The sequence below is a fragment of the Lactuca sativa genome, chromosome 3, assembly GCF_002870075.4.
Source record: "Lactuca sativa cultivar Salinas chromosome 3, Lsat_Salinas_v11, whole genome shotgun sequence".
Taxonomy (NCBI): Eukaryota; Viridiplantae; Streptophyta; class Magnoliopsida; order Asterales; family Asteraceae; genus Lactuca; species Lactuca sativa.
In genome coordinates this window covers 27,833,030-27,845,520 of record NC_056625.2, presented here as the reverse complement: position 1 = coordinate 27,845,520, position 12,491 = coordinate 27,833,030, and positions in this window count along the sequence as shown.

The window sequence follows — 12,491 nt, the reverse complement described above, 5'->3', positions numbered from 1 at the left end:
AATTGTTCAGTATTCACTTCTTCAACAAAAACCTCTGTAGGTTGTCGGTTCATAAACACATGCTGCTCCAGTGCATGTATCCGTTTCAACACCTCGTCTAGGTTGTGTTTCCCACTGCCCCGACCTCTATCATGAGAGCGACCACTGGACGACATACTAGACGAAGATTCGTCTTGTCTCCTAAAATGGTCCCGTACTGGGGATGGAACTGCTTTCCCTTCACTATATACATACTCTTGAAATGACATATAATAACAAGATGTCATCTCACCATCACCCGGTAACATGTTTTGTCTTGGTGGTTGCCCCTCCTAAAAAATTAAACATATTAAAAATGCATATAAAAGTATAATAATCAAGTTTATTAATAATAAACGAAATATTTTTAAACCTGCATCTTTGACCAAATCTTGTTCACGTCAACCCATTTCAATTTTTTGGTTCCACTCCATCGTTTCATCCGAGGCAAGTCTTTATTTTTTCTCGATGCAAATCCACATGCACGAACAGCCGGAATCATCTCATATATCCATAACTATAATTTTTTACAATTACAGTAATAAAAGTTAAAATTAAAATAAAAAACATAACAATAAAACAATTTAAATATAAGAAAATTTGTATACCCTTATTGGAGCCGTAAATCCTGAGACGAAGTACTTTAAAGTTTGACCACGCTCAGAAAGTGATAAATAATTATGTATTTTGTTCCATGTATCCTCAAGGTCAACATAAGTAAAATCCCAGAGATAGCTACCCCAAGCGAAGCTAACAAAACAAAAAAACAAAAATGATTATTATATAAATTATAACTTTAATAAAATAGAACTTTTAACGTAAACAAAATATACCTGTTCCAGAGATTCAAATTCTCAGCAAAAAAAAACCAATCTTGTAGCACCCGATCATTAACTTCTTTACCCAAAAAACCTTCACACAAAATGTATATCAAACATACTCTAACTGCATCAACGTCGTCAAGTGCTAGGAATGTTCGATTTAAAATTAAACGTTTCAGGTCGCCGATTTTCACCGAACTATTAGTATGGTCCGGAAATAGCCGTTCACGTAATAAACATCTTTTTTTACTGCTTAATAATTTTTCCGACCCTTTTCTCCCAATGTTTTTTGGATACTCCCCAAAATTGAAGCCGGTAATCAAACAAAACTCTTCTGGCCCATAAACCATTTTCGTATTGCCTACTCGAAAATATAATCGTTTTATTCCATCTGGAGATAAAACAGGGTCCGGCCGGATCTGATGAAGGAACATTTTATGAAATAATAATGTGTCCCCTTGTAAACGAGGGACATCAATAAAATAACCAAAGACAGTATCTCTGAAAATGGCACGTCTGGCATCATCTAAAACTTCAAATACTTCCCATATGTTACCGTCCGAGCCTTTTAAGTTCGCAAAGGCTTTCGTATTGATAAAACTTAAATCATGCTGCAAAAATGTAACGCCGTAAATTTTCAAACAAAATTTTCATTTCAAAAATTAAGTATTTTCAATCAAACAAGGCATAAACATTCCAAGTGTCATGTCGAAATACAAATCATATAAATCCCAAGATCATAAAACATCCATCAGTGTATACAGATCACGCCGGCGTCTTCCCACGGTCCTCGCTAGTACCTGAAACACATACACAAAACTGTAAGCATAAATGCTTAGTGAGTTCCCCAAAATACAACTTACGCACATACGCCTTTCCAGGCCCTGACCTTCCGGTCCATGTGTCTCAGGGGACTTCCGTCCCTGCTGGGTAAACCTTCCGGCCCTACCCACGCCGACCTTCCGGTCCACAACACAACGCCTTCCGGCCCATAACATATTCGCCTTCCGGCCCATAACATAATGCCTTCCGGCCCATAACATAATGCCTTCCGGCCCACATAACATACATAGCACGTATAACAATTAATTTATCACATATAGCACATATATCTCATATCATATCCGACCTTCCGGTCACACAGTCAAACCCTTCCGGGTACAGTATAGTGAGAAGACTCACCTCGTGAATATCGAAAGCTAGCAAATCCCGAAGTCACTCGTGCTCGATCCGCTGAGCTACAATCTCCCTATGATATCATATATCTCTTATTAACACTTTTATCTTCTAAGTTTGACTATCCCTAAGAAGTCAGACATAGGTCAACTATGGTCAACGGTCAACGGTCAACGGTCAACTTGACCGGACTCGGCGAGTGCGAGGGCGACTCGGCGAGTCTAAACTTCCTCACCAATTCTCTAAGATTCCCTTTCTACTCGTCGAGTATCCTCCTTGACTCGACGAGTTCCTCCTGGAAGAATCGCGGGGCCACCCCGACTCAACTCGCCGAGTCTGAAGAACAACTCGGCGAGTCCCAGTAAATCTTCAAGCTACTCGCCGAGTCTGTTCATCGAACTCGGCGAGTTCATGCCATGCAACTGCTCAAACTGCTTCCTAAGGTCAGTTCTGCTCCGACCATTCATAGGTCTGGCCTTCCTAGACTGATTCATCACGTAAGGTCCTCATTTCGGTGCTCATAATACACCCCATGACTCATAATTTACATTTTGACCTAAGGCATAAGGATTCCAATCCAAAACCTCCATTGATTCCCGAAATGCTCAGGCATGGGACATTCTGGACTTCCAAAGGTCCCAATACAGGGTTCCAATCGCTTGGGGGACTAAGGTAACACTCAATTTAGCCACAAAAGGGTTCAATAAACCCTAAATCCATATATACATCAACATAGAAGAATGCAACTCGAATATTACCTGAATAACGTGCTCTCTGTGTCCCCAATCCTCAGAACGTGGCTTCCTTTGTTGTTCCCTTAACCAAGCCTCCTCTTCCTTGCAAAACAACACTTCCAAAATCAACAATGGTCTTCAACCTTGCTCCAGATGCTCACAATCGAATTAGGGTTTCTCTCAGAGGACTAGGGTGAACAATGACGGCCATAAGGTCCCTCATATACGTCCCAAACCTGAACGGTTAGGGTTTTCGCTAAACAGCGCAGACTCGCCGAGTCCATATCCGGACTCGTCGAGTCCAGTCGCGAACCCGCGACCAGATCCGCGATCCTACTCGGCGAGTCTAGGCTCCAACTCGCCGAGTCCCCTCTTAAAACACCCAACATTATAAATATAACAATACCTGGAATTCCGGGCTGTTACAACTCTCCCCCACTAGGACTAGACTTCGCCCTCGAAGTCTCACTCTGAAAATAGCTCCGGATGTTGCTCCCGCATCTCACGTTCCGGCTCCCAAGTCATTTCCGATCTCTTCCGGTGTTGCCACTAAACCAACACCAGAGGTACCTCCTTGTTCCTCAGAACCTTGATCTTCCGATCCCTGATGGCCACTGGTCTCTCGGCATAATTCAGGCTCGCATCCACCTGAATATCCTCTAATGGAACCACTGCCGACTCGTCGGCTATACACTTCCTCAATTGCGACACATGAAAAGTGTCGTGGATCTGCCCCAACTCTGCTGGCAACTCCAAACAATAGGCTACCCGGCCTATCCTCGCAATCACACGAAATGACCCAATATACCGGGGTCCCAACTTGCCCCTCTTCCTGAATCGAATCACTCCTTTCCAAGGAGAGACCTTCAGGAGGACGAAGTCGCCGACTTGAAACTCAAGCTCGGATCGGCGTCTGTCTGCATAACTCTTTTGTCGGCTCTGGGCGGTCAATAACCTCTGTCTAACCTGCTGAATCTGCTCTGTCGTCTGAAGCACGATCTTGGTACTGCCCAATACTCTCTGTCCCACCTCTCCCCAGCAAATGGGGGTCCGACACCTCCTACCATACAACAGCTCAAAGGGTGGCATACCAATGCTCGAATGATGGCTGTTGTTGTAGGAAAACTCTGCCAAGGGTAAATACGCATCCCAGCTACCCCCGAAATCTAACACACATGCTCGAAGCATGTCCTCCAGCGTCTGAATCGTTCGCTCGCTCTGACCGTCTGTCTGGGGATGGTATGCGGTACTAAAATGCAATTTAGTACCCAGCTCCTCATGGAATTTCTTCCAGAATCTGGAAGTGAAGCGCACATCACGGTCTGAAACAATCGAGATCGGTACCCCATGCCGAGATACCACTTCTCTCACATATATCTCCGCCAACTTCTCCGCTGAAGAACTCTCACTGATGGCAAGGAAGTGAGCGCTCTTCGTCAATCTGTCTACAATCACCCAAATGGCATCAACTCCTCTGGCAGTCTTCGGCAATTTGGTGATGAAATCCATGGTGATCTGTTCCCACTTCCACTCGGGAACCTCCAATGGCTGCAACTTGCCATGCGGTCTCTGGTGCTCGGCCTTAACCCTACGGCAGGTCAAGCACCTCTCAACGAACCATGCGACGTCCCTCTTCATACAGGGCCACCAATACTCTTTCCTCAAATCCAAATACATCTTCGTAGCCCCGGGATGGATCGAGAATTTCGATCGATGAGCCTCTTCCATCAAAGTAATACGCGTACCACCCACGAACGGTACCCAAATCCGACCCTGAAACGTCATAAGCCCTCGTCCATCCGTAACGAACTCTGAAACCAACCCAACGAACCGCTCTCTTTTCTGCATCTCTGGTCGCACAGCCTCGGCCTGTGCCCCACGAATAGCATCCAATACTGGAGCTATCACAATCAATCTCAAACATACATCTCGCAGTGGAGTGCTCTCCGCCCTGCGGCTCAATGCATCGGCTACCACATTAGCCTTGCCTGGGTGGTACAGGATCTCACAATCATAATCCTTGACCACATCCAACCACCTCCTCTGACGCATATTTAGGTTGGGCTGATCCATCAAATACTTCCAGCTCTTATGGTCCGTGTATATCGTACATCGAACCCCATACAAGTAGTGACGCCAAATCTTGAGAGCGAACACTACTGCCCCCAACTCTAAATCATGCGTGGGATATCTCGCCTCATGAGGCTTCAGCTGCCTCGACGCATAAGCTATCACATGACCCCTCTGCATTAGCACTGCACCCAACCCCGAAATCGATGCATCGCAATATACTACAAAATCCTCCATCCCTTCCGGGAGAGCTAATACCGGGGCTTCGCACAACCTTTGGCGAAGTGTCTCAAAGGAGGTCTGCTGCTCGGGTCCCCATGAGAATGCAACACCCTTCCGGGTCAATCTGGTGAGCGGCACTGCGATCTTGGAGAAATCCTTAATAAATCTCCGATAATACCCTGCCAACCCAAGGAAGCTCCTGATCTTAGAGGGTGACTTCGGCACCTCCCAACTCATCACCGCCTCAACCTTGGCCGGATCGACCAATATCCCTTCCTGATTAACAACATGTCCTAGGAATTGGACCTCCCGCAACCAGAAGTCACATTTGGAGAACTTTGCATAAAGCTTCTCCGATCTCAATACCTCAAGGACCTCTCTTAAATGCTCCTCATGCCGCTCTCTAGATCTTGAATACACTAGAATATCGTCGATAAATATAATCACTGACCGATCCAACATCGGCCTGCATACCCTGTTTATGAGATCCATGAACACAGTCGGGGCATTGGTGAGCCCGAAAGGCATCACCACAAACTCATAATGCCCATATCGCGTCCTAAACGCTGTCTTCTGGACGTCCTCATCTCGCACTCTCACCTGATGGTACCCTGACCTCAGATCGATCTTGGAAAACCAAGATGCTCCCTGCAACTGATCGAATAAATCATCGATCCTCAGTAACGGGTAACGGTTCTTGACCGTCAACTTGTTCAACTCCCGGTAATCAATGCACATCCGGTGTGAACCATCCTTCTTCTTGACAAACAGAATAGGCGCTCCCCACGGCGAGCTGCTCGGCCGAATGAATCCCTTCCCCAGCAACTCCTGAAGTTGTGAGGACAACTCCTGCATCTATGGAGGTGCAAGACGATAAGGCACCTTAGCAATAGGTCCGGCCCCCGGAACCAGATCGATACCAAACTCTACTTGCCTCACAGGAGGTACTCCCGGCAGCTCCTCGGGAAAAACATCTGGAAACTCACGCACCACTGGGACCTCCTCAACTGATCTCGGTCTCTGGGAAACCTCCCGCGTATCCCTCACATACGCCACAAAACCCTTACAGCCCTGCTGTAGACACTGCCTCGCCCTAGCGGCCGAACAAAAAGCTGATCCCGAACGGGTACCCTCACCGTACACCGAAAGAACTCCCCCACTAGGGTCTCGTATAGTCACCAACTGACGCTCACAGTCGATGACGGCGCCGAATCGGCTCAACCAGTCCATGCCCACAATGACATAGACGTCACCCATCGCAATAGGAATCAGGTCAATCGAAAACTCAACCCCAAAAATCTCTAGCACGCATCCCCGGAGAACCTCCATGGCACAAATCACTCTCTCGTCAGCTATAGAAACTCTCAGAGGCCGGCTCAACGGCTCACGACTAACGCTGATATGCTGACTAAAAGCCAAGGATACAAAGGACCGACTCACACCCGAGTCAAATAACACTAAAGCAGGCACAGAGTTCACAAGGAAAGTACCTACGCATATCCTAACATAAGCATAACATCTCGACATCAAAATAAATAGATGAAATAAAGCATACCTGCCACAACATCGGGCGCAGCGCAGACCTCCTCCGCAGTCAGCTGAAAGGCTCTCCCACGAGCCCTCGGGGCCTCGGCCTTCACCGGTCGAGTCGCAGTAGCCCTGGCAGTAGGTGCAGATCCCTGAAGAAGCTGAGGGCACTCGGCCTTCCGATGGCCTGTCTGGTTGCAATGAAAGCAAACCGTAAACCCCTTGGGGCAATCCCTAGCAATGTGCCCCTCCTTACCACACTTGTAGCAAGCACCAGATCGACATGCCCCATCATGATTCTTGCCGCACTTTCCGCAAGTGCGGCCCTTCGAACCTCCCATCGTCGAATCGGCGGACTTAGTCCGCTTGGCTGTCGGCTGAGACTGAGCCGGCCGCCGGTCCACCCGCTGAGACTCGGCCTCCTCCCTGGCCTGGGTCTCCAACTCAATCTCGCGCTTCCTGGCATTCGCCTGAAGCTCAGCAAAGGTATGATAGGTGGAGTTTGACACAAACTCCCGAATATCCCTCCTCAAAACACCCAAGTACCGGCTCATCCGAGCCTGCTCTGTGGACACCAGTTCGGGGCAGAACATCGCCCTCTCATGAAACTTCCGCGTGATCACCGCAACCGAATCAGTACCCTGCTTGAGGGTCAAGAACTCCTGAACCAATCGTTCCCTCTCCACCGGGGGAACGTACTCGTCTCTGAACATGGAGGTAAACCCCTCCCATGTCACTGCTGAAATCTCTGCCAATGTGAAGTTCGCCGTCACGAACTTCCACCAATCCTTCGCTCCCAGACGGAGCTGGTTCAAGGCGAACCGTACCCTCAGATGCTCCGGACATGAACAAGTGTAGAAGCACCCCTCAATATCAGCTATCCACCTCATCGCAGCAATCGGATCCTGCGTCCCATCAAACTCAGGTGGCTTCGTGTTGTTGAACTCCCGAAACAGCAACGAGTCACCCCCCTGTGGCCTGGCAGCGGCCACAGCTGCGGTAGCTGCAGCGGCTGCAGCCTCAGTCAATGCGGCGTACCGCTCCTCAAAAGTCTCCATCAAGGTGGTCTTAATAGACCCAAACATCTCCGGAATCTTAGCCCGGATCGCTGCAGCCACCTCCTCATGAATCATCTGACGAATCTCCTCGTCACTCACACCGCTCGTACTCGCTCCGTGGCGTGGTCTAACCATGATGTCTCTGAAATACAACATAAAACTATCAGAGACTCCATCGAGTGTAATTGCACTCGATAACGCAACCCTACTCAGTCTCCGATATCCAGGGATTCTTACTTGGGTCTCCCACTGACCCGGTGTCTTCGGTAGTACGGGCCCAATACTACCGACCACACCGCATCAGCATTCATCCCAAATCTTCCTCCCCAAACCCCGGATAGTGAGTACTCTACCTCTGATATGCACTATCTATCTGCACGCTATCAAAGCATCTCATATCGACAATTCTCCCTAGACTAAGGCATCACAAATCAGGCCACTCTAGTCCTATCATGAATACCTAGTCTTCTAGCATGCATAACAATTCATATCATAACTTATCTCATAACATAACATTGTAAGGTATTTTGGGGATCTTGACCGTTCGGGCGCTGACTGATCGTACACACTGCTTCTTTCTTGTTTACCACAAAATCGTTTATAAAAGTTTATGCCTTTATTTTAAAAGTTTTCCTCAAATCCTCGGTTTGAGTTCAGTTACGCCCGAAGGTGCACCCGAATCCCTCAAACCAAGGCTCTGATACCAATTTGTAACGCCGTAAATTTTCAAACAAATTTTTCATTTCAAAAATTAAGTATTTTCAATCAAACAAGGCATAAACATTCCAAGTGTCATGTCGAAATACAAATCATATAAATCCCAAGATCATAAAACATCCATCAGTGTATACAGATCACGCCGGCGCCTTCCCACGGTCCTCGCTAGTACCTGAAACACATACACAAAACTGTAAGCATAAATGCTTAGTGAGTTCCCCAAAATACAACTTACGCACATACGCCTTTCCAGGCCCTGACCTTCCGGTCCATGTGTCTCAGGGGACTTCCGTCCCTGCTGGGTAAACCTTCCGGCCCTACCCACGCCGACCTTCCGGTCCACAACACAACGCCTTCCGGCCCATAACATAATGCCTTCCGGCCCATAACATAATGCCTTCCGGCCCACATAACATACATAGCACGTATAACAATTAATTTATCACATATAACACATATATCTCATATCATATCTGACCTTCCGGTCACACAGTCAAACCCTTCCGGGTACAGTATAGTGAGAAGACTCACCTCGTGAATATCGAAAGCTAGCAAATCCCGAAGTCACTCGTGCTCGATCCGCTGAGCTACAATCTCCCTATGATATCATATATCTCTTATTAACACTTTTATCTTCTAAGTTTGACTATCCCTAAGAAGTCAGACATAGGTCAACTCTGGTCAACGGTCAACGGTCAACGGTCAACTTGACCGGACTCGGCGAGTGCGAGGGCGACTCGGCAAGTCTAAACGTCCTCACCAATTCTCTAAGATTCCCTTTCTACTCGTCGAGTATCCTCCTTGACTCGACGAGTTCCTCCTGGAAGAATCGCGGGGCCACCCCGACTCAACTCGCCGAGTCTGAAGAACAACTCGGCGAGTCCCAGTAAATCTTCAAGCTACTCGCCGAGTCTGTTCATCGAACTCGGCGAGTTCATGCCATGCAACCGCTCAAACTGCTTCCTAAGGTCAGTTCTGCTCCGACCATTCATAGGTCTGGCCTTCCTAGACTGATTCATCACGTAAGGTCCTCATTTCGGTGCTCATAATACACCCCATGACTCATAATTTACATTTTGACCTAAGGCATAAGGATTCCAATCCAAAACCTCCATTGATTCCCGAAATGCTCAGGCATGGGACATTCTGGACTTCCAAAGGTCCCAATACAGGGTTCCAATCGCTTAGGGGACTAAGGTAACACTCAATTTAGCCACAAAAGGGTTCAATAAACCCTAAATCCATATATACATCAACATAGAAGAATGCAACTCGAATATTACCTGAATAATGTGCTCTCTGTGTCCCCAATCCTCAGAACGTGGCTTCCTTTGTTGTTCCCTTAACCAAGCCTCCTCTTCCTTGCAAAACAACACTTCCAAAATCAACAATGGTCTTCAACCTTGCTCCAGATGCTCACAATCGAATTAGGGTTTCTCTCAGAGGACTAGGGTGAACAATGGCGGCCATAAGGTCCCTCATATACGTCCCAAACCTGAACGGTTAGGGTTTTCGCTAAACAGCGCAGACTCGCCGAGTCCATATCCGGACTCGTCGAGTCCAGTCGCGAACCCGCGACCAGATCCGCGACCCTACTCGGCGAGTCTAGGCTCCAACTCGCCGAGTCCCCTCTTAAAACACCCAACATTATAAATATAACAACACCTGGAATTTCGGGCTGTTACAAAAAAAAACACAAAAACAAATTAGAGAACTAAAAAATATTTTGTTTTTAAAATATATGATTACGAACTGCAATAAGTACATAAACAATTAGTAATGCAAATACAATTTCTTAATTACTAATATATATATTTCCGATAAAAAACAATAACATACACATATATAAACAATTTTCCAAGTTATACAACAAATATATTTACGATAAAAAACAATATCATACATAATTATAAAAACATTTTATTAAACAAATTTTCAACTTAAACGACAAATATATAAACAATTTTTATCTTTCTAATTAAAACTAACATTTTATAACCATATAAACTAACAATTTTTCAAATAAAACGACAACCAAATTAACAATTTCGCAAGTTATACGACAACAACTTTATACAAATTTTCAACTTATACGACAAACACAAACAATTTCTAACAATATATATACGACAAATTTTCAACTTATACAAATGTTATACTTATACGACAAATATATATACAAACGACTATTTTGCACATACTATAATTTAACTATTTTTCACTTTATATAAACAATTATACGATAAGAATATACAAGTTTTCAGGTTATACAACAACTAAACAAACAACTAAAATAACAAATTGTAAACATTATCTACGCAGTCTCTACTTGTACATTCAAACAAACACTAACAAAATAACATTTAAACTTCAAGTATACTAAAGAAATATTAAAACTATCAAACACAACAAAATTACCCTTTTTTAACACTAAATAATACAACAAATGATAAAATAAAAAATAACTTTAAACATTAAAAGAGTTAAAATCTAACCATATTTGTTGGATTGTTGATATAATCCTCCATTTTCTTCAAAAACTAAGCCAATATTCCGAAAGAAGCCCAAAGATAGAGAGAGTTTTTGTATAGATAAGGGTGAAAAATGAAAAAAAAAAAAAACGTTTATATACTAAAACACAAGGGTATTTCGCAGATGAGGCTCCATTTCGCAGATGGAGCTTCTCATCTGCGAAATCGTTGGCTATTTTTGTAGTTTCGATTTTTTTTGCTATTTTTGTAATGTAATTAGTGTAAATGGCTATTTTTGTAAATTTCTCTTTTTTTTTCCTATATTTGATTGGATTCTTAGCAATGTTTTAAAAACCAGTATCAATCGGTCTATCAAACCGGTTGGACCGGAAATCAAAGAAGGAAGCAGTTTAACTATCATCGGTTTTACATCGATTTCGGAACAAGATTGAACCGGTCGAATTTTAGAAAAACTCAATTGAACCGGTCAAAATATACCGGTTGAACCGGTTAAACCAAATAAAAACACATGGAAAAAAATTATTTGCATAATAAACTTTGGTGAATTTTTTCAAACCTATGTAGTTTTCTCTAAATAAAAACATCTGATAAATGTTATAAAGTTTGTAATGTATTTGGAGTTATCTACAACTTATTTGTATGTATATTTTTAATGTTTGAACTTGCAAATGTCAATTTCATGATTTATATATGTGTGTATATGTAGGAAAATAAGAAAAAAATATGAAAATTATAAAAACCGGTTGACTCGTGGTCGAACCGGTTACACGAGAACCAGTCACTAAACCGGTTCAACGAAAAAACAGGTTTTTAAAACATTGATTCTTAGGCAGTGTTAGCGTTGCAATTTTATTTTCAAAAAACTGAGTAATATAATATAAGAAAAATGTCATTTTTTTCTATAATGATTTCGAAACTTATCTGATCAGTTATTAAACTATTTTTGTTGTTTTATATGGGTATAAGATCGTTTTAGTCGGGTCTAATTTGTTATTTTGAAAGAACTGAATGGATAAACCGGTTATTCCTTTATGCCAATTCAATTCGTGTACACGTCTCTCTCTCTCTCTCTCTCTCTCTCTCTCTCTCTCTCCCCCCCCCCCCCTCACACACACACACACACACTTATAAGTTGTTTAAGAATTTGGATTCTCCCCTTTTTTGTTATATTTTCTCATCTCTATACAACCATGGCAAAGACCTCTATGCTCTTCCATTGATCAAATAAGGTTATCAGTGATGATGAAGAGGCCCCAACACCCATCGATAATTTTCGTAAACCCATTTTCAACCACCCTCAACTTTACAAACCATCACCACTACCTCCACCGCCCCTACCAAGAAAGAAACTCCAAGCTGTCACGGTTGCTAGATTCCGCTCCAGTTCTTATTGGATTAGATGTCTAAGGGGCTGTTTGGTAGGATCTGAACTTTTAAGATCTGAATTTTTAAGAGATCTGAATTTCTAAGAGGGTCTGAATTTTTAAGATCTGAATTTCTAACATGTTGTTTGGTTGAAACCTCTAAATTATTATGCTGAATGATAAAAATTACCATTTTACCCTTCTGTATCATTTATTTCAATTACTAGCTTTTTACTTTCAATTACAACATTGTACTTTCAATATCACAAAATCAAACACACATTTAGTTCAC